Source organism: Nelusetta ayraudi, unplaced genomic scaffold, assembly GCF_046127955.1.
Source record: "Nelusetta ayraudi isolate G7.1 ecotype Tasmania unplaced genomic scaffold, CSIRO-AGI_Nayr_v1 ptg000132l, whole genome shotgun sequence".
In the NCBI taxonomy this organism is placed as follows: Eukaryota; Metazoa; Chordata; class Actinopteri; order Tetraodontiformes; family Monacanthidae; genus Nelusetta; species Nelusetta ayraudi.
In genome coordinates, this window is record NW_027466182.1 from 914,689 (window position 1) to 936,046 (window position 21,358).

Below are 21,358 nucleotides of genomic sequence, written 5' to 3' on the forward strand. Positions count from 1 at the left end.
TGCCCCCCAAAAAATAAAGAGATACTTTTGAAACATGTTCTTACTCGTTAAGCCTGGCTTTTCTTTTCTGCTGCACTTGCATTAGTATGAATGTAAATGAAAAATAAATGGGTTCCAGAGAAACATCAGACTCCTGCAAAATGTTCTTTTCTATGCCTTTTGAACCTGCCAGAAGGGTTTGTTGTGCTTGTTGTTTCATCCTTTTTATATAATTGTCTCCAGTTCACACGTAATTTTTTTTTTTTTACTCAGACATTTAATGTCTGAGAAACAACAACCTCATGACAAATTATTGCATTTGTGTACAACCCCTTCCAAGTGTGTCATTCCAAGAGGAGTAAAAACAAATTCAGTGGCATATGATGGGCTGGCACGCGAGAGATGAAGTGGCATGGGAACGCACTGTAAATGCTGGAGAAGAAAAATAGGATGGTGAAGGATTGGCAAAGGAAGGTAGGAATGATGGCAAATTGTATGACCATAGGAATGGATGGTGAAGGAGATAACGTTAGAATGGGGAAGCGAAAATGGCAGAGGAGAATAGGATGATGAAGGCTGTGGCAGTGTGATGGGATGGAGCCATTTGGGGCGTGATTTACTGAAGGCCTGCGTAGGTAAAAACGTGAGCAAGTCCAATGGCACAACGCAAACGCATGACCGAGCGCATAAACCTTGAAGAATACGCAGATAGCCTACGGGCGCTTCTGCCCGAATGCGCGCAATGTTAGTCTGGAGACGATGCAAATAGATTAATTTAGCACACCTGATGCTGATTGAGGTGATTGCACGTTTGAGAAGAATGGCGAGCGGCGGATGGGGGATGAGAATCCAGAACGGTATGTCCTGCGGCAACAAATACCTCGAACAAAAATACAAAAAACAAAAAAGACAGTACGAAAACAAACAAGTACGAAACGAAACGGAACATTAATAGCAACAAAGAGCGAAGTGCTAATCACTCGCAGCAGGCAAACCAACAACAGGTGCGTGTGTTTGGTCACGGTGTGCTCTTTTTTTATTATTATTAAACAGTCGAGAGTTATTTCGGCGTTTTCATGGTGGTTTGTGTAGCCTGTGTGTGATTTAAGTTTTTGTTTGTGTGCCTGTCGTCACAGCATTGCTAAAGACGAAGTCTGTCATCATAGCATAGCATTGCTGAAGACGGCAAAAGAAGTCTGAACTTCCGGTAAGTGTGATTATCAAGGGGGAAAAAAAGGCCGTGAACACGGTTTTGTTACAGAGTATTTATTTATTTATTTTTTTCATTTACAGTTAAAGTAATAAAACAAACAAACATGCATATGTGTTAGGAAAAACATGACTACTGTGTAGAAGACAGCTGTGTTTTGCTGTTTAAGCCATAATGGTAAGGCCCAACCAATTCCATTTAAACAGTCATTGCGGCGGTGCTCCGTTGCTCTTTTTTGTGTTTTTATTTCTAACCAGAGGTCAGAAGTCTCACAAGTAGGTGGTGTCAAGTTGATAGTCAAACATTTATCAACAAAAAGAACCCCTCTCTTTCTGTCTGTGTGGTTTACAGCGGATGAGACTAAATGAGTTTTCCACCGTCGATAGCCATCTCTCCAAGTCTCTTTCTGCAACCTGTCAAATTCAGTCAAACCCAAGTGTGTAAAATATTGAGATTTGCTGTCCCCCCCACCCGACTCCTCTCCCAGAGAGGCGCTGATCAAGGGAACCCAGATGAAAGCTTCGATTCTTTATTGATTTCACCTTTTTTAACTACATCTCTCCAGAGGATGAGGTTTATGCTATGTGAAGACAGGCAGGTTAAAAAAAGGACTTGCAAATTGACACTCGTATTCTGGGAAGAAAAAAATAAATAAAAATAAAATAGACAGAACTCATTATGAAAATGCCATGCATAATATTTCGTTTGCTATGTTTATTAGCGGAGCCGGGCTCTTAATTTGAACTGTCTACATGCATAGATCATGTCACAAGACACTTTTTTTTTTTGCCTTTCCGTGTACGGTACCGGGTACAAAGTAGGGACACGCGGCACATGTGGCTGCTTTGAAAAGAAAAAGTTGATAAGGGATGATAATGATATAGAGAACTACAGTGGGAACTGTCATCATTTGTTCTTTGTGTAGCACCTTCCAGTCTCACAAATCAAAACTCCAAAACAGAGGCTCTCCATTTGTCTCCGAGCATTTTGATCATTGCGCTTCATCAGTTTCAAAGGCAATGAAGGAGGGGTGAGGGAGAATGAAGGAGAGAAAAAAAATAGAATTGTCACCAGAGCTCCGCAAGTGACACTTGGGAGGGAAAAGATAGCGCTCGCATGAAGGCGTTCATTGTTGTTCGGCGCCAAACATGTCTGTTTGTGTTCTCGTTCTGCACTTTACTGATGGCTTTTTCCGGGCTGGTCGACTGCTTTGAGTAGGTGAACGTAATTTGTAAGTGTTGACTCCTGTCAGCTAAGTTTTTGTGTTGTATCACTGAGTAGAGAAGAAGAAAGATCTTTGAGTTGCAACTTATTAATTTTCTTTAAATGATTGAATCTGTGTGTGACTTAAATAATAACTACCACATTTTATCTTGCTGTCAAAAAAATTTTTTTTTCCTCCCCTACTTAGTCAGTCCACTCCAACAGTTTTTGGAAGAGCTATAAAAGAGGCCCTGAATAGTCAGGTTGGCTAGCGGTGTGATGTTCTAAAGGTAGAAAATGATTGGCCTCTGCAAGCGCACTCCTCATCATTTCACATTATGACCATCACTCGAACTGATGCCCAACCATTGGCCTGGCAAATGTTCCTTAATGTGCTCAGCTCTAATTCTCTGTTCATTACAGGTGAATTCACGGGGAGATGGAAGTGGTGGCGGGAGGAAATGATGCTCACGCAGGCGGCGAACTGAGATGCTTCGGAGGAAGAGAAATAGTCATGGCTGTTTCTCTTTAATTGCCAGGAATCAAGAGGTATGTGCGTGTTCTGCACTTGTTGGCACCAAGCCTTGACGGACTGCCTCTGCCGCAAGGACGCATTGGCTGCTCCGCACCATGTTTATCATTATGCTTAAGGTCGAAGAGTTAATTTTGAAGGCTGGATATTAATTGAAATGAGGTCAAGTTCGGGGTGATGCGTGTCGAGTTTGAAGTTGGCGTTTAGGTGAGGCTGCACACAAGCAGAGGACATAAGTCTGAGTCAGTGCACAGAGACGGCAATACCAACATGTGCGAGTGCGTGTGTCTCCATGCTCCTATACACCGCATACTGCATCTGTTGTGCGCTCTATGTTTATGAGTGCGTAATGATAGATTCACAAGCTGTCCCCCTGCTGGACTGCGGTGCCTCTGACCCCTGACCTTTAAATCTCCAGTCAAGGTTTAATGATCCAATCGTCTCACACCCCGGAATATGTAACCATGGAAACATACCCCCCACCACCACCACCACTCACCCCAACTCACCCCACCCCCCACGCTCATAATGCAGCAGCTATCCCCACCACCACCATGTCTTATTCAGTCTCAAGCCAAGTCGATGACCTCTGAAGAGGTGTTTGCTGTCAGTATAGCCGCAGACGTCTCCCCGAAGCGGCTGTGAGGATACCTCTGGGTTAAATACCACTGTTAGTGTAATTGGCAGTGACCTCTGCCAAGATTCCCCATCGCGGAAGAGAAAGTGTTTGGCGGCGGGGAGGGGTGAAAAGCATTTGCATCACGAAGCGAGAAAGAAAAGCAGAGGCGGAAAACACAAGCCGTGAGGGAGCGCAGTTCAAACGTATTTACTCCACGACAGGTTGTTGTTTTAGCACTTTGGTCAGATTTCCCACTTTTTTACCAAGGTCTTTTTCATTTTTTTTTTCATTCTCGGTTCAAGTAGAGAAGTCTCACATGATAACTCAGTCCCGTATAAAACTATACTCAACATATTTACCTCACCGTTTACAGCCTCCTGCAAAAAGAACAAAAAAACATTTTTTCTTTCTGATAAAAAAAACCTTATGTGAAAAAATAAAACATGAAAAAACCATGCTCATGATTGAGATATGAGACCATTGAATCACTTTAGTGTGTGTGCTGTCATGTGAACTATTAAAAAGAGCGGGCATTTTTATCATCAGGCAGTAGTTTGGTGTTGCACTTGAAAATAGAGGCTACGTGTTGGCTAGCGCGTATAGATTCTGCATAACCATCTATTGGGAGAGGGGACGGAATGGTCCCTTTTAATCAATTTGAGTAATATTTGTGCCTATGAGCAGGGAAGCGGCCACATTATCATGTCAAGTTACAAATTAAAATGCCCGGCCGCTAACAGACTGGGGATATAAATGGGCCGTCGTGGCCATCAGAGTGTTTTAATGACATTTTTCGACTGCCAGACAATTAATTCCATCAATCTGCATAACCTCTCCCAGAGCCCAGAAAACAATGGCATTTTTATGGGTCAAAATGAATGGACTCCCACTGAAAAGTATGCTTAGGCAATCATTACATTATTTAACAAATGTATTTAATTGGATTTTGATGCCTGCATGTCTGTTTCTGGAGCTCCGGGGCCAGTCCACTGACTCCAGCACCGGCTAATTCAATAGGCTAAATGGAATCAGTGGAAACACTCTGCAGTCATCACTGCATTAGGACGGCCGTTCCCATCATGTAAACATGGCTGTGAGCGCTCGCCGTCTATCCCCCGGTCTCTCTGTCTCTATTTCCACCACTTCTCGAGACATTCTTTCATCCGCTGTTTAATGAAAGCCGAAGTTTGATTTCCGTTTTGGACTCGAGTGAATTTGCGAAAAGCAATTTGCCCGGAAAAAAAACGCCAGCTCTCGTAGACGGGTGAACTGCTTAGCTCCTCACTTTTCAGAAATTAGGGGTGGAAGGCTTCCATCAGACGGGGTCTCGGAGGGATTGGGAAGGTGCTAAGCGCGTCTGCCTTTAACGGAGGTGAAAAACAGACTAATTCATTAAGCATTGATCACCCCAAATGACAGCAAAGTGCTTGGACGTTTAGCGGGCAAATAACTGACAAATTGGCACACAATTTTTGCACATTTCCAACTCTTTAATGGCTAAAGTATGGCGCAAAAAGGCAATAAAATGTTAGCAGACAACCCGATGAACCCGCGCCCAGCCCATTACGCTCGCCACTCCTTGCGGCTAAACGCCCTTAATGTCTTAAACTGTGGGCGAGGGCTGCCCTAATGATGCATTTTGGTGAGTGTTTCTTACTTTTTAAATCAAAATTACACGTTTTTATTTGATTCTTTTGAATGCAGTTTGTAACAGGAGCCCCCATTATGCAGTGGACAAATGGACCCATTAGGAGCGGTTACAGGCTAAAAGTACCTGAGTTTGTGTTTGAGTAAATGTTCTTAATCTCGCAGAGCCTAATGTCGTTTCTATCAACACTCCTCCCTGTTCCGGCCTGTGAGATGAATACTCGTATGACCTCATTATTGTATTATTGGTTGGGTTCAGTGGCGAGAAGACACACACACACTCGCTTGCACGCACAAGTAGTACACACGCTGCCCTTCCTGCCCCACACTAACCTAGCGGAGAGCAAAAGTACAGAATGTAAGAAATTTGATGGTTGCCGTCTGGAGACACGCGCGCACGGTCACAGTGTGACTGCTGATGTAATAGATTCAGCCTTTGCCACAGCCGCTGCTCAAGGACAATTAAAAGAGGTGAGGCCGTGTCAGTCAACACAGGAATGCTGGCAGACAGACGTGCGCGAGTGCGTCTGTCCATCCGCGTGTGTGTGTATGTGTGCATGTGTGTAGACTGCAGCCGTAGCTGGATGAGCAGCGCGTCGACCTTAGCCCCAGCCACACTTTATTAATCAAGGCAGGAAGACTTTTCTTGTCGTTCTCCCCCTCCGTCCCCGCCGCTCTTTTTCTCCTCGTGGCTCTCGGCACAAACGTCTCGGTGTCTCTCCTGCACTGTAGGGTCCACTGCAAAGTTTGGTTCCTCGAGAAGATCCTTTTTTTGTTTTTGTTTTTTTAAGTGCACCCACCCACTATATACCTAAAACCTCATTAGCTGTTTTTCCATGATAGTCTTTCGCAAAATAAAAGCGAGTACAATGGCAATTTGCTTGTGTTTCCATTGAGTGGTGCGAAGCGTCCGGTGACGTGTAAATGCGAGAAAAGTGTTTCCATGACGCTTTTGTGATATACCACTATATCAATACGTCTGGAAAAACCACCTCATGACAGTGTAAAAACCTTTTGGCGATATTTGAGAGGTTTTTCGATGTTCAGGTGTTTCCATTACCAGTTTTTTATTGCGATGCAGGTTTTGTGCAATTCTAGGGGTGATGGAAACGTAACTGTTGCCGAGTCTCACATTTGTTTTGCTTTGCAATTTTGCACTTTGCCAAAAAATTGCATTAGTCGCTAATGTGTGTTTTCTATCCAGGAAACGATACTGCTATTTTTTTCTTTTAAAAGCCTACAACAGATTCAGTTTACTGACTGACTGTCTGTCCAGAATTTTAAAAAGAATTGTTTGTCATTTACTACGTTAAGTCAGGCTGGAGGACTTGGAGGAAGAGCAGAGTAGATTTATGGATGTAGCTGAAGAGGAATAAGCTGAAGTTAGTTGGTGTGAGAGAATGCAGATGGGTGCAGAGGATGAGAGGTTAGTTGGAGGCAAATGTTTGGCTGGCCCAAAGAAAAAAAAACACATTTCAAACACTGAATGCAAATATCATACTGCTGAAGAAAAAGTCATCCCAATATCATCTCGGGTTCAAATCAACCCAGACAGACCGCACATGCTGCGGATCCAGATCGTTGTGAAGGCAAAGCTCTTCTTCTCTGACTTGACTTTGTGGGACAGAGTGCAACTTGAACTCAAACTTTCCTTCATAAACTCTGCCGCAAATTAATTTTCCTCCCGAGTTCCCATCCGAACATTTTGTACCGAAAGTTTTTTTCTGCTTTCTTTTTCATTTATTCGACTTGCAAAGGCATTCAGTGTTGGATCTGCATCACCAGAAATGTAAACATCTTTTTTTTTTTTTATTGTGGGAAATTTTTGCTTTTAATGAGGCCCTCAAGGTCACGCTGTTAGAATGAACTGCTGAACTGCTGCTGTCCTGTTTGCCTTCTCAGGGGAAGTTATTTTGTTTGTAGACGTATTAAGCGGTTAATTTTTCCAAATATAACGGTGTCGCTGTCAAGTTCAGCAAAACCAAGTAATGGAGTTTTAAAAAGTGGCCTTGAACAGTACTTTTTTTTTTCTTTTTTCTTTTCCTTTTTCCAAATCAAACTGCAGTCAGAAGGGACTGTTGCCCTTCTTGAATCCTGCCGCAACGATTTCAGAAGCACACTGTAAAAAGAGAATGCAGAACCAGTTCCAGGAGTGTGAAGCCCTTCCCAGCGGGGGCCCCCTCAACGTTCATGTAGCAAATGACGCAAATAAGGCTGAGACGAATGGTTAATGTGATTGCATGGGTGATTGCAGGATTGATTGATGGCTGGCCTCTTTTAATAATAGAAAAGGGAGGGGAGCGAGACGGGGGGGAAAAAAAAAAAACCTGTGTGTGTGACAAATAATATATTTCTTTGCGTCACAAGAGAGGGAGCAAAAAAGTACCGGTAGAATCAGTAGGGGGAAGAACTGGTGGGGGTGTGGGGGGCACCCAGACAAGTTGGTGCAATATTGACTGCGCCATCTGTGATGTGTGTGACTTCAAAGCCACAATTACTTTGAGCCGGTTTTTAAGACTGATACCTGCTCGTGTTAAGAGGCAGCTCTCACCTCCGGAGAGCTTGCCTGCCAGACGAGAAATAATTCTTTTTTTTTTTCATTTTTTTTTTAAGAAACGGAAGGCAAGGGCAAATTCTGCAGCTCAGCTCGCCTCACATCCGCCTTCAAAAGAGAAGCGAGTTCCTATATGAAACAATGGAATATTTGGCTTCTTATTCACGTCACTGGGCTTCTTCTTCTGCTTCTTCTTCGCCTTTTTTCCACCAGCACGGGGTCCTTTTAATACCTCTATTGTTACCAGTGTGCCCAACTGGGGAAGGCGTAAGAGGCTTTTTTTTTTGGACCCCACTGGACACTCTTAAACACTGGCCCAATCAAAAAGCACAATAACACGTCGGACGTTCATTCCAGAACTGCGGGGATTTCGCTATCTGGGGGGGGTAGTGGGAGTGGGGGGAGCAGGGAAGGGGGCGGTGATCTCCCGTCATTTTGCAGAGGCAATAAAAAGTCTGGCGAGACATCCTGGCTGCTTCCAAAGCGAGGCCATTTTGTTCGCCGCAGCTGTTTCCTCATGTCTCCCTAAATGACAGCTTTGCTGCAGCCATTAACATGCTTGCCACTGAAACAAGTATTATAGTTTAATTCCTACCATGAAAAGCTTCCAGAGGCGTTAAAAAAAAAAGAAAAGAAAGCGGAGCCGCGATATGGAGGAAGGAGGGTGTTGGGGGGGGGGGGGGGGGTTGGTTTGCAAAGACAGACGAGCTCCAGAGGCCCCGTTGCTTGTCTGTTGCATTGACTTAATGGCAAATGGATGTCATTGGAATTTCGAGCGAGGCAGCAAGATCTTATCGCGCAGATAAATGAATTAATATTTTACACTTACACTGGGCTTTTTTTTTCTTCTTCTTCTTCTTCTCCCCTCCCCACCACCACCACCCCTCTCCTCTGGTGACAAGGAGGCAAGAGTTGAGGAGGAAGTCAAGTAAATTAAGAAAAAGGCAAAGAGAACCGGGGGAAAGAATGGGAGAGAAATGAGAGCTTGAACTCGGCTAATGTTATTCAGAGGCGGCGAGTCAGGTGAGAGAAAAGGATCTTTTCTTGTACCAGTCAAGGACATTATCTGCTCCTGCTAGCAGTTATTAGCATTAGCATTTATATATTCAGTGCAATTTTGAGGTCTGGTGATACTCTGAGGGGTCAGCGGAGGAAAAAAAAAAGGAAACGGAATGAGGGAGAGAGAGAGGGGGATAAAAAAGGCTCTTTTCTCTGTGTGCAATTGGCGCTAACCAGGACAGAATAAGCAATGAGGTAAGACACAAGGACATTCAGTGGCGGAATTCAATCTGTGATCGGAGCACGAATTATCTCCATCAACAGTGACGAGGCCACGTCCTGGAACAAAGCAGAAATTATACGTGCAATTTAAATGTGATCAGGAAATGAGCGCTTTGCTTCAAAAAAAGAAAAGAAAGAGAGAGAAAAATTCCTAAACCCAATCTCCGGCGATCGTATCTGGCCATTGGAAGCGACGCGGCGTGCACTTATTTGCCGAAACTTTATTAATATTGAACGTTCGTCGGGCTGAAGCCGCCGCTGGGCGAACGTGCCCCTCTGGAGACGAGCGGTAACGTTTGAGGGTCAGATTGTATTCGGAGCAAATGGTTTGAATAATTTAAAATTGGGCAGCAAATTGTGTTTTCCGTGAAAGGGAAGCGGAGGGGGGAGGGTACTGGCTTGATGGACACACACACATATATATATACACACACAAGATGTAGGCTAATGGCTTGCACCCCCCCCCTCAGCACTAGAGGGTCAAAGATCAGGAGCTGGACCACTCAGACATTTTGATGCATCATCTGTTTGAATGAAGGACAATAAAAGCAGATATAGTGAGTGGCTCCTCCAACGTATTTTGCCTTTTTTCTTTTACTCTTTTTTTTTTTTAACATTTTCTTGACTCAATCTTTGCAAGTTGAGGAATTAAAGCAAAAAAATAAATGTTTTGCACACTAATGTTAAAATGGGCTTGATTTAATATGAACTTTCTCATGTAGGATCATGTTTTTTTTTTGTCCTTATTGGAAAGAAATCAGTTTGCACTGTGTTCTGCAGGCGTGATTTATTTATTCATTCTTGATTAGCCTGCACTGTGAGATGCACTGTTCGCACCATTTCAAATGTGTCGGCGTTTTTAATGAAAAGAATTGCCTCGCCTTCAAAGACAATGGCCACTTCCACGGATGGGGCTGTGTTTCATGCACCTGCACCTCATCTTTTCCTCCCGACTTGCATTGTGCATTAGGGAAAGATGGAAGACAAAATGGGCTTCTGCTGTAGACGTAGCAAAGCTAAAGGAATTTTTAGAGGGAGAGGAGAAGTAGAGGGAGGGCTGGGGGGGGGGGGGGAAGGAGCTTTACGACTTAAAAGGGGGCAAAAAAGCTTCGTTTTTTTTTTTCTTTCATTTTAATATAAAGCAAAAGGCAAAAAAAAAAAAAAGCGGGGGAGAAGAGAGATGGAGGAGCCGCCAACCATGAATCTTTTATTGACATTCATATTTCAATGTGCACTACCTGCGAGAAAGACCACCTTTACATGAATCCGGCCCTCGGCGCGTCCACAAAAGTCAGCTAATCTCGCACATAATGAGTCCCTTTATTCCCGCCATCTTTTTGTTTGTTCCGTATGTAATTTGGGTGGGTGGAGGTGGGGGAGGGGTGGGGTGAGGGGCCCTAAGTGTCACAATTTGCAACCCACCCCCCCCACCCCCTTCCCTGTGTGTGAGTGTGTGTTGCCTCTCCTCTTTGCATCACACACACACACAGGCACACCCGCAGCCCACCTTGTCCTAGACAGTCATTGTGCGCTTGTATTAAGTGGCAGGGGGCAGATGGGGAGGGGACGGGGGCACCGTGAGGGGAGCACATTCTCTTCTGAGGCTGACTTTGAGATTGTTATTATCATTTTCAAAGCATCAAAGCTCCACCCCACCTCACCCCCCGCACTCCCCTCTCGCGCTTTTTCTCACTCTCTCACTCTCTCTCTCTCACTCTCTCTCCATCCGAGCTTAAAGAGATGAAAGTTTGCCTTTGTTCCATCCCCTGCTACATTACCTCTATGCATTAGGCCTCCTCTTTATCCGTGAAATTACCTTTTAGCTTTCTCATTCAGCGCAGGCAGCCTGCATGCGACGAGATGGCTCGCACTTTTTCACCACATCATATCCACCGACCCCCCCGACCCCCTCCCCAACTGGAGGAGCGCACCTCTCTCCTCCTCCTCCTGGGGAGAAAAAAAAAAGATTGTTGCATTTGCGGGTTGGATTTTTGCCTACACCTCTGCCTCTCAATTTGTCTCCCCCCCCTCCCCCGCGCGCAGCACTTCATACGAGATCCATCTGTCCCTTCATTATATGGTTAGTGTTGTTCTTTGATCGCTCTGCCTCCAAAGCAAACACGGCGCCTCTTGTTGTTCCCCTCATCACGCAGATGGCTGGGAAGATGATGGTCCGCGATGCCTCTGTTCTCAGCGGCTCGGAGAGCCACTTGCTACCCGCACCGCGGCACCCCGAGCCTCTTAGAGCACTCTTTGAAGCCGACAGGATGCACTCCAAGAGAGAAAAGTTGCTTGATCGCCGTGTTGTAGCCCTTCCCGAACGCGACTATGACTTACAAATGTTTCTCATCTATCTAGCTAGCTAGCTAGCTAGCTATCTACAGGAAAGCACAACAAGCAAAACAGTTTCTTCCCGAGAGCTGTAACCATTCTGAACTCCCATAACCCACCTATCAAATCATTTCAAATGTATTTCTTGAAAGAAAGATACCCAAAGTGCTTTCCAACAAAGCAAAAGCTAAATCCACCTGACATAAATGAGCGCTATACATGTATGCACCGGTTTACCTCTAATTTATAACTTTTTAACACTTTGATATTTATTGTTTCTGTGATTTAACCTTTAATATTCCTTGTACATTGAGTCCTTTCATTTTTTTCAAACTGCAACATTCTGATTTTCTATCTATCTTTCTATCTTTAACAAGGCACTTCGGAAAGAACATTTCCTACTTTGGATTTATCGCACGTCTCCGTCTAGCAAGGAGCCCATAAAGGGGAAGCGAAACCCCCGCCACGCCATTGGATGAGCCCTCCTGTCTGTCACGTTCACGCAGTCTAATTACATTTGTTGCTACTGTTTTACCGCCAGAGCCGGAGTCCTACCCACTGGTGCGAGGTAGATGAAATTAACTGCATGCTACTGCCGCGAGGCACCGGCAGGTTTTTAACTAAACTCTCATCAAAGAGAGTCGGAAGTAAATCAAAACTGTATTTTACCATTGTTTGAGGAATAAATGCCACCTATTGTTAATAAAACAGCCCCGACTCCAGCATCTGCGCTAGTATCTTTAGCATCAGCTCTGCTCACAGTCGCCTCCTCTCTTTCTTCATCTTTTCTGGGATTCAAGAGGCCACTTGAAGCGGCTGCTTCATTTTTCTCCCCTGATAACTAAAAGGAAGCTGAATGTTATGGAATCAAATTCGATTCTCAGACTGATACTGCTTACTTTTCAGTGTTTGCAAGACGGATAAGCCAGATTTCACAGATGAGATCTTGGCCAATCCGGCTGCCGTGTGAGGTTACGAGAATCCCAAGATCAGGTGAAATGACTTTATGGGGTGGTTATGTTTTACAAGCGGCAGTAAAAAATGAAAAAAAAATAGAGAAAAAAAATCCCCCACCGACATCATTACAAGCCATTAATGACAAGCAGCATAAGGGTCAGTGCCTGTGTGACCAATGCCGATGTCCATGTATTTCGTAAATGTTGCTCCGACGTCCATAAAATGCTCAAAGGATCAGTCCGTGTTTTGTTTTTTGTTTTTTGCGTTGTGCGGAGTAAAAGCCCTGCACTCATAAAGTGATGTGCAGAGAGGCACTCACTGGGCCTTGTTTGGCTCAGACTTAACATACAAATGAGGGGGGAAAAGTGTATATGTGCAATGGATGGGGTAGATATACACAGACAGACACACATGCACGCACACACTACCCAGCTGGAATGAGTCTTCGCAGACTAATGTAATTAATAGCTTTTTATCCATGTAGAATTTGAAATGAAGATGTAAATTGTTCGTTTAACATAGCCATAGGACATGGAGGCTTCTGCTGTCAAAGTCAATTACAGACTCAGCACAGTCCCAGACTTTATGAAAACCTAATCAAGATGTGCTCTCCCCCTCTCGCTCCTCTTCCGTCTGCGTGTGTGTGTGTGTGTGTCGCTTCCCTCCTAGAGTAAGCGGAGAGTCTCGCAAAGATTTTGTCCAGTTATGCCAATATAGAAATATCTCCAAACCACATCTTATCGCGGCAGATAGAAGCCAGTTCTGTGGCGGCGGCGGAGGGTTATTATCTTGGAGGGCCTTCTTCTATCTCTCACTGAAACTGTTTTCCTGTCGGGATGCTTTGGTCTCGCTAATGCCGAATTTGTCTGGCGCAAAAGTGTTTTACTGGGGCAATCCATTTATTAGCGCGGCAGCGAACGTGCGATAAACGGTGCAATCAAGTGCAGGTTCTCTTAATTTTCTAATAAACCGGGTGGGCGAGAACAAACACGGGTAATGTGTCAGTAAATAAGCCATTTGGCGTAATCCATCCACCTACACCGCCGGCAGCTGATAGGTGGAGTAGACTTTCAGCAGGCAGAAGAGAAGAAAAGCTTTTACTCTCGCCGACTCCGTTTGGACCTGTAACATTTCAATTCCCAGACGTTGATCGGGTAATCAAATCAAAAAATTAAGTCAAATTTAATTTCACGGCGTTCTGGAAACCCTCTGAATATGTGGGCTCAGCTGAAAAAATCCGCATGAAAATTGAGAGAACGGAACATAACATTGGTCAAATTAAAATCACAGTCAGAGTGATCCCGGGTTGCCGCCTCCGCTGCAAGAAGGTTGCGGGTTCGAGTCCCATCGGTTTTCATGTTGTCTCTGCGTCGAGTTCTGGTTCAGGTAATTTGGCCTCCTCCAACGATCTGAAGACATCAAGGACATTTGGTAAATCTGACCCTTCTGACTCTTCAGGCTAATCAAAAATACACAATTAAAACAGTAGCCGTTTTCTTTTTTTTACAAAAGCACCGGTATGCCCGTCAATACCTAGTGATAACTTCTGGCTGATTATCAACAACATAGAGACCATCTGTTTTTACCCGCTGAGTGTCAACTGAAGTTATGGCCTTTCGCAACAGATGCACAGTTTATGGATAAAAGAGTCTAAACATGGGGGCGGAAGGAATAAAAAAAAAATATAAAAAAAAGAATTCCTGTCGGACTTGTCGCGCGAGCGGACAAGCCACGGAAATTTTCGTCGGCGGTACCCGAGCGTCCCCAAATGAGCTCGGCGAAGTAAGCGGCGCAGGCCCGAGGTTTGCTTTGCGTGGAAAGTCATTTATAAACGCCAAGGGTAGCCATTCATGCTCAGTGATTTAGGACTTTCAAAACACATTTCCAGCTCATTTGAATAATAATGGTCATAAAAAACATTGCCCGAGGCGCGGCGAGCATACATCAGGCGACAACAAAATGCCTTCTGAAGTTGTCGGTTGGGGGAGGTGGAGGGGGAAGAAGGGGGCAGCAGAACGCGGAAACAATTAGGACGCACAACTTAATTTGCGCAGGGCTACGTTTCCCCCCGCAACGCCGCGTTCATTTTAATGAGCTTGACGGCGGCAGTTGTCCCGTCGTTTCCGCCGGCTGATTGATTGACTGCTCCGGCCATATAGAGCGTGCACGCTCAGGCAAACCCCTCCTATTAAAAGCCCGCTGTGTGCTTTGCGGACAAACTCAGGCATGTATGTCGTGTTTTTTTTTTTTGTTTTGTTTTGTTTTGTGTTTTTGTTATGCATGCATACGCACAAACACATCTGGCTTCCCCGGCCGTCTCTCCTTGCGCTCGACTTAAGCGCGCCAGGTAGCCGATGAGAAGACATGCAAACTAGCCGCGAACCATAGCCGCCCGCCCACCCCGGCTGCCACTCGACCGGCCAGCGCTCTCTCGTGCGCTCGCTCGCACAAAGACGGATCAAACGGGCCCTCCTCCACTTCAAACGGATGATTGCCTTACATCAAATCAAGCAAAAGCAATTAAGGGCCCGAGTCGCGTGTTCATCAGCGCTGCCTCGGGTTTCGTCCAAAAGCTTTTCATTGTCCGCCGCGCTCGACGGCAAACATCAGTGGAAAGAGGGCGGAATCAAAATAGAAAATAAATAAATCAAGATGAGTGCAATTACATATTGCCGCTCTGTGAGGTTAAAAAAAAAAAAAATTAAATATAAAAGCGTCAGCCCTTAGTTCCAAGATGAAAGAAGGTAGATTGATTCCAGAAATTACCTTCGAGGAGCTCGGCGACTTCACCAATATGTAGCATTTGATGAGGGGAAGCCAAAACGTTATACAAAGATGATAAAGCAGTTTTTTTTTGTTTGTTTGTTTGTTCTGCTCCGACTAAATGTGATTTGCCATGTCTGAAATTATGGAGTATAAAGCATATTCCATAACACTTCTGCCTTGTTGCTTATTTACTCAATATCTCTGCATCAGTATCTTTACTCTTTTCCACAACATCTCGCAGTCTTTCCTGTAGCTCTGCGCTCCCACCATCACTGACCAGCTGGTCCATGTTGGTGGGAGACAGCCGTGCACCAAATTTCCAGTCCTGGAAATCTTGGCAGTCATACATAGTTATATAAGACAAGTTCAAGTAAAAAGTTGTTTTAAAAAAAAAAACGGTATGACTCTTTTTATTTTGGAGGGAACGTGACCTAAATCTCCTTGCAATGGCTCTGTTCCTGGTGTGTAGATGACCTTTTGGATACTGCATTCATCTTATAGCTTGTGCGTGTCAGTGGCCAGTTCTGAAAGGCGACTGGAAGATACAGATGATTCCCATTTCCGCGATTTGAGCTGCCCTTCCAAATGAAAACATTTCGGGAGCCATCCCAGTCTCATTGCAGAACCCAGAGGCTCTAGTGTTAAAGATATATTTCCATTTTGGGCTCGCATGAACCAACTAAATATCGCAAATTTGATTCTTCCACCTCCTCCATTCAGACACTGTGGATATTTTTTTTCCCCCTCTCTTTTCAACAACCACTTGTCTCCGTTTACTCGCGTACAGTCCCTGAATAGCACTCATTTGTCAAAGACACATGTTATTTACGCTGAACATGTATAAAGAGGATGTTCAGTCCATTACTGTAACGTGCCAGAAGAGCATTTTTTTTTTTTCTTTGTGTCGCTGGGTGGAAAACGGGGGAATGTAAAATAATGAGAAACAAGGTCTCTGGTAATGGCAACAATAAAGGTTGATATTCCAGGCAAAATGTTCCGGAGTACGTGGAGAAAAAAAGCTGGATGCTACAAAATAAAAGTTTTTTGGGGGGGGGGGGTTTTCCGCTCCACCACCACTTTGCTCCCCCTACTGTCAAAAACATTGGCCTCTGTGATTGGCTTTCATTGTGTGCGCAACAATGGGGATCGTGTTTTCTTGTCTTGTCGCCACTGGCGAGTCGAGCGCGCACATGAAACGGCAACGCGGGTTGGGCACGTACGCGCTCGCCACGCGCGCAGAGGACAATACCCACGGCAGCCCGAGACGGAGCTGACACACAAACAAAACACGCGCGGCTCGCCGACGGGAAAGGAAAAAAAGAAGAAAAAAAAAACGGCAAACAATGCCGAAGCGGAAGGGATATTAATATTTAAATAGATCATTTGCAAGATTGGTATAATTAGTGGCTCATATTCATGTATTCACTTCGGGGATATCACATTGAGACACGTCTACTTATTCAAATCAGATGCAACATGTCACCGGGTGCATATATGCAAATGCACATATGCCGCTAATTACACGTTGCCTGTCACACACAGCGGAGAGAGCGAGGGAGGGAGGGAGAGGGAGCGAGGGAGAGGCTTTCAGCGGAAAAGATGTTCAAAGTTTCCTATGAACTGTTCAACCAGGCTGCCGAGGCTGCTCAGGTCTAATTAAAACATGCGTGTCCCCGAGGCCTTATCAAAGCACGGTAGAAATATGTACATCTCAAATAGAGGGGAATTAGCTAAATAAAGGACCTCCCTGGTGCTTTTGTCCTGCTCAGACTCCTGGCTCGGCGCTAACAAACTTTATTTTCTGATTGATACTGATGGGCCACCGCGGGGATTTGAGAATATTTTGACCCGGGGCGGGGGACTTTTATTTTGACATCTCCTCCCCCGGCGCCTTCCCCAGATTTAATGCTGTACTTGACACGGGCTGAACCGAAAGGCTGGCCGAGACGCGGATTGTTATTTTAATGAGGCTGAAACGAGAGGTAAAGCTTGTGAGGAAATGTTTTGCTAATTAACCAAATGATTTGGCCCGTAGGGTGACAAATTCTACACGCCGGCGGTGGCGGCGGCGGCGGTGGCGGCACGTCAGATGGATAACGGTGTTTATTTTGGGGCATCAAAGGAAATCAAAAAGTGCCGGACTTGTTACTGGCAAAGGAACTTTTGACTGGCATCCTCAGTGCGTCTTTTCATTACGGCTGAGTTTGATGTCGAAACAAAAGCAGAAGAAACTAAAAAAGAAAAAAAAAAAAAAGTCTTAGATTGCGACTAGAATTAAACGATCAGAACTGTAATTTGTATCCAAATATTTTCATCCTTTGCTTTTATTACAACTGTACATCTAGTTTCTGTGACACAGCCGATTGACTGTTGCAGATGAACCGCTGTCTGTCAATGTTATTTGCCTGGAGTGATGATGCAACTGACACATTTATTGCAAAACCAACTGTTGCAAAACAGTCCAGACCAGTCACATCAGTCAAACTCTATTTCCGTCCCCATCTTAACTTCTTCGCCCTGTACCGCAGTTGCTTTGCTCACATTTCTCAAATTTTCCGATCTGGCTTAAAACACACCAAAGTGTTTTCATTGTCTTACTAGTACTTTGTAACAGAACGAGTAGGTAGCGGCTACCGTGCGTAACCCTTTGAAAAGTAGTTGCGGCTATAAGCTTGTAAAATAAGGGCTCTGGTTTACATGGTTTGAACTGGATGTTTGTTTGCCTACGTTTTCACCTCACTTAGAAGAGTTTAGAGTCAAAAAATGAGTAAAGATTCTCTGAATTGCTGCTTCTTATTTAAAGAAAAAAAGTCCCCGTATGTTTTGAAAAAAGAAAACCTGTGTCTGTTCGGAGATTCGTGTTAGCGCCCCACCCCACCCCCCACACCCCCCATTTGCATTCGCTCACTCACACAAGCATGTTGTAGCACCTCCATTCTGGGAGGCCGTGTGCAGAGCCGTCCGGAGGCCAGCTGTCTGTGTGAGTAAAATGTATGCAGCTCAAATCAAAGTGATGTTGCACACAGTAATCTTTCTCTATTAAGGATGTCACTTTTTGCAATCTTTTCGCAATTGCAGCCTAATATCCTTTACCACTCTGGTGCTGGGTCGCTGAGCTTCTGCGAGCGCACGCGGCGCACACACACTCGCACAGACCGACACGCGCACACAGACGCACACACACACACACGCGGTGTGTAGGTATCCGCTGAAGGAACCACTCATGGGTGTCTTTCAGATAGGAGTTGAGAAAGCCCTTGATTAGGACAGGAAGTCATGTGTGTAAAATTCACACTTTCTACCCACACTGTCTCCCCCCCGTACGCGGGGAAGACGGCGCCGAGCACTGCCGTGCCTGTGCACAGGCGGGTGAGTCTATAGAGCTCATAATTAACTGACGTAAAGGTAAATAGTAATATAAAATTAATTACACGCTAACAGTGAAATCCTTTGTACCTTTTTAAAGCGAGCGCAGTTCTAATTTCGGGGTAAAATAATTACAGGCAGCGCTGTTTGGGAAATGAGACGCCCTTTTCCTACTGCGATGAAAGGCAAATTATTTACACTTGGTTTGTTTCCGATGATGAAATTCAGAATTGAGACCCTCCACTCTTGCGAAGTGGAGATAGAAGGGGGGCTATTGTCTAATTCTACTGATCTTTCTCCGGTGCGTCTTTTTGATCTCCCCCCCACTCCCACCCCCCACCCCCCCACCTGATTGAAATTCATTTACTCAGCGGGGGCTCCGGCTCATAGCGAGAGTCGTGGCAATTTCCCTTTTAGCCTAAGTGTTGACCAGTCTGGCTTTGGCTACAGCAATAAGTCCTACCCTTGAAGAGAAAAGCCAATGCATTTTTAATAATCCGGGACGCAAGAACACCTTCTTTGTCCGTCCTTCTTCTGTTCAATTAGGTTTTTGGTACAAGGCACTCAGCCCTCTTCTCATTTCATTTCTAATGGACGTAATAATGGCCTCTTACGCTTGTTCTTGAACTTTCTCCATCCGGCTGTTATGTTCAAAGACAGAAAAAGGAGCATGCAAGATTTTTTTTCCCTTCCATTTGGAGGGACAAAGTGAGGGTCAGCAATTACTGCGGATGCAACATGTCTTGTGACAGACGGCATTATCACATTATGGACTATCGATGCGACTGCCGCGGGACAAATTGCCAAGTCTGCCTCTTCCGCGATGGATTTCTCCCTGATTGCCCAACATGATAATGGAAAAAGCGCCCCCCCCCCCTCCCCTCCCCTTAATTTTCAGGGTCCGTAAACAAACATTTTAAGAACAGAAGAGGCCGTTTTAGATACAATTTTACAGCAATTAATTGTGATTATACCTGCCAGAAACATCTTTTGCACAACAAACCCGTCACGCCACCGGCGTAGGCACCTTGATAATGGCCGAAGGCAATGCATGGAAAATTTCCTGTCCAATATCTAGATTGCATCAAAGTTTGTAAGGCGGCCGTATGAGTGAAGTGTTAATTGTGTCAACACCCCGCTCCAGTGTCAAATATTTGATGTCTAGAATGAGCAGTTCCGTCCATGATTAACTGGAGATGATTTCTCACCTTTTGCATTTGCTGGAATTACACCCGGGTTAAAGCGTGAAGTTGGCTTTTTCGTCGCTTAATGATCCGTCCTAATGTCTGTTGAATGGCTCGCGGCGGCAGGTTTTAACGTTTTTGTGTACGAATGCTCTCAAAACAAAAGACAGTTGGAGCAGCTTTAGGTTTTTATTACACAAATTAGCCGGTTTTGGTCACGACGAAAAAAAAAAAAAGTTGAGACGTGAGAGTGACCGCGGAAGGGTCCAAGAATTTTCCGTGACATCAAAAAAGTTAGCGTTAATGTGCGTGCTAAACAATTAGTTGGACCGCAGTCCTTCGCTTTTGCTCATGTCACGACCGGAAATAATAGAAAATAATGTGATTCATACGAAAGGTCGTGAAGTGCGTTAGCTAGCAAGTCTGATCTTTTCGACCGCAGGTTGTTGACGCACAATCTTGAAGATTAACTTGGCAAAATTAGCCCCTCGTTTAGCTTCTTTTCCCGCCCGCGCCACATAACTTGTGGCGCTTTTGCGTTGCCAAGCAGGTTTTATTTACTCATACATTCATCTGTTTTTGTCGCAGCCTATTTTGGGCGGTGCCCGGCCTGAGCCTTGACCGGTTCCTGATGGTCGACTTGCCAAAAACGTCACCGAGCTAAAACGCCGATCATTCCACCGTGCGGCTCGCGGGAACCATTGAGTGCTCCTCCCTCTCCTCCTACGGTCCCCTCCCCTCCGGTCCACCTCTTCCTCACCCCCTCCCACCGCCACCACCCCCCCACACCCCCCTCTCAATTGTGTCCCTTGCTTCTGGCAAATGGGAGTCATTTGTTTGTGTGAACTTCCCATAACCCGCTGCGCGTGAGACACTTATCATTCAAAGTGGGCCTGCTTCGTCCCGCCTCGTAATACCTCTTCCTGCTCTTCCTCCTCTCCTCCATATTTTTTATTTTATTTTTATTTTTTATTTTTTTCACTGCGGCAGCAGCGGCGGCGGCCTATCTTGCTCCGGCGGACGCTCGCCATGGTTCATCATAAATGAGTCTCCGCCCTTCGCCATTCTCCCCCTCCCTGCTCTCTCATTTGCCCCTCCACACCGCACCCCATTCTCTCTCTCTGTCTCTCTCTCTCTGTCTCTCTCTTTCTCTCTCCCTCCCCTTCCTCCCCACCCCCCCTCTCTCTCTTCAATCTCATTCCCCATGTAATCTCGGGGTACAGAGGACCGTTTTTATTACCGCGCTGCTCATCTTATCATCCACCCTGTCATCTCCGCTGCCTCCCGTCCTCCTCCTCCTCCTTTTTTTTAATATATATTTTCCTTTATTCTAACAAGTCGCCATCTCTGGAAACCATCGGCGGTCCACCCCTTTTCATTTCCCTAATGTAAACCCCCCCCCTCGCCCTTTGCTCTTTGCACGCTCACACAGGCGCGCCTAGGTCGAACCCTCCGTGGTTTCACTGCTCCCCGTAAACCTGGCTGCCACCTCAGCCTCCGTTGCGGCACTGTTTTCCCTTCGTCTTGCGACCCCGCGTGTTGTTTGTTTATTTATTTATTTTATTATTTATTTACTTTTTTTTTTTCTTTGCCAGGTTTTTATTGTCACTGCAGGCAAACAAAAAAATTTAGCACGAGCGAGGCCGAACCCCTCGATGTGAAGTGGGAGAACATGAGTGGGAGGCAGCTTGCAGACAGACAGACAGCGAGACGGACGGACGGGCAGACA

The 21,358-nt window shown here is 45.3% G+C and overlaps 1 protein-coding gene and 1 long non-coding RNA gene across 2 annotated transcripts in view; one reads left to right on the forward strand and one right to left on the reverse strand.

The window, feature by feature from the left end:
- Positions 1–21,358, reverse strand: part of hnf4g (hepatocyte nuclear factor 4, gamma) — a 180,907-nt gene that overhangs the window by 146,675 nt on the left and 12,874 nt on the right. The window lies entirely within an intron of this gene.
- LOC142904773 (uncharacterized) lies at positions 325–2,892 on the forward strand. The gene is made up of 3 exons (XR_012929446.1): positions 325–453; positions 1,116–1,186; positions 2,816–2,892. It is a non-coding gene; the product is annotated as an uncharacterized LOC142904773 (long non-coding RNA).